Raw genomic sequence first — 837 nt, 5'->3', positions numbered from 1 at the left:
TCTTGGAGGAGAGACGAAACGTTTCATTAAAGAAGAACCCGTCCAGAAGACCTATACAATTTTTTTTCTTTTTCATGCTTGTTTCAGTTATTTCTAGTTTATCTGTTTTCAGCTAAATTCACATTTTGTGATACTTTCAGCTTTTTCCTTTTTTTTTCAAAATTTTAGCTACTCTTCTGATAATTTAAACTTTTAATGCTTTTTTAAACTGAGTTAAACTTTTCTTTCAGGTCTATTTGCTATTTATTTCAGCAACTTTATATTGCTAATTTGAGCCTTTTTCAGCAGAATTCACTTTCTGTGATAATTTCAGCTTGTTACTGCTTAATTCAGCAAATGTGCTCATTGTGCTTCTTTGTACTAATTTCAGCTTTTTAAACTACTTTTTCCCTTTTTTTCTGCYTTTTTAGTTAAAYGTSATAATTTTAACTTTTTGTGCTTCTTTCAACCAATTTAAGCTTTTCATTCTTGGGGGGTCTTTTCTGCTTATTTTAGCTGTTTTCTGCCTTTTTAGCTATTTTCAGCTAAATTCACTTTTTGTGATAATTTCAGCTTTTTACTGTTTAATTCAAAACAAGTTTTCTTTCTGCTTCTTTTTGTTAGTTTCAGCCTTTAAAGATATTTTTAGCCATTTTCTAATTTTTTCAGCTGCTTTAGTAATTTTACAACAAATTGCAACRTTTTGAGCTATTTTTCTGCTGRTTTTTCACTTTGTTTGTCCTACTTTTAGCAAACTTCAGCAGTTGGAATTTAACAGTTTTTCTTTAAAACTTTTTCAACTTCTTCAGCAGCTTTCAGCAAAAATCTTTCAGCATAGAGCGTTCACACTGCATTTTC

The sequence above is a fragment of the Austrofundulus limnaeus genome, unplaced genomic scaffold, assembly GCF_001266775.1.
Source record: "Austrofundulus limnaeus strain Quisiro unplaced genomic scaffold, Austrofundulus_limnaeus-1.0 Scaffold257, whole genome shotgun sequence".
NCBI classification, from domain to species: domain Eukaryota; kingdom Metazoa; phylum Chordata; class Actinopteri; order Cyprinodontiformes; family Rivulidae; genus Austrofundulus; species Austrofundulus limnaeus.
This window is presented reverse-complemented; position numbering follows the sequence as displayed.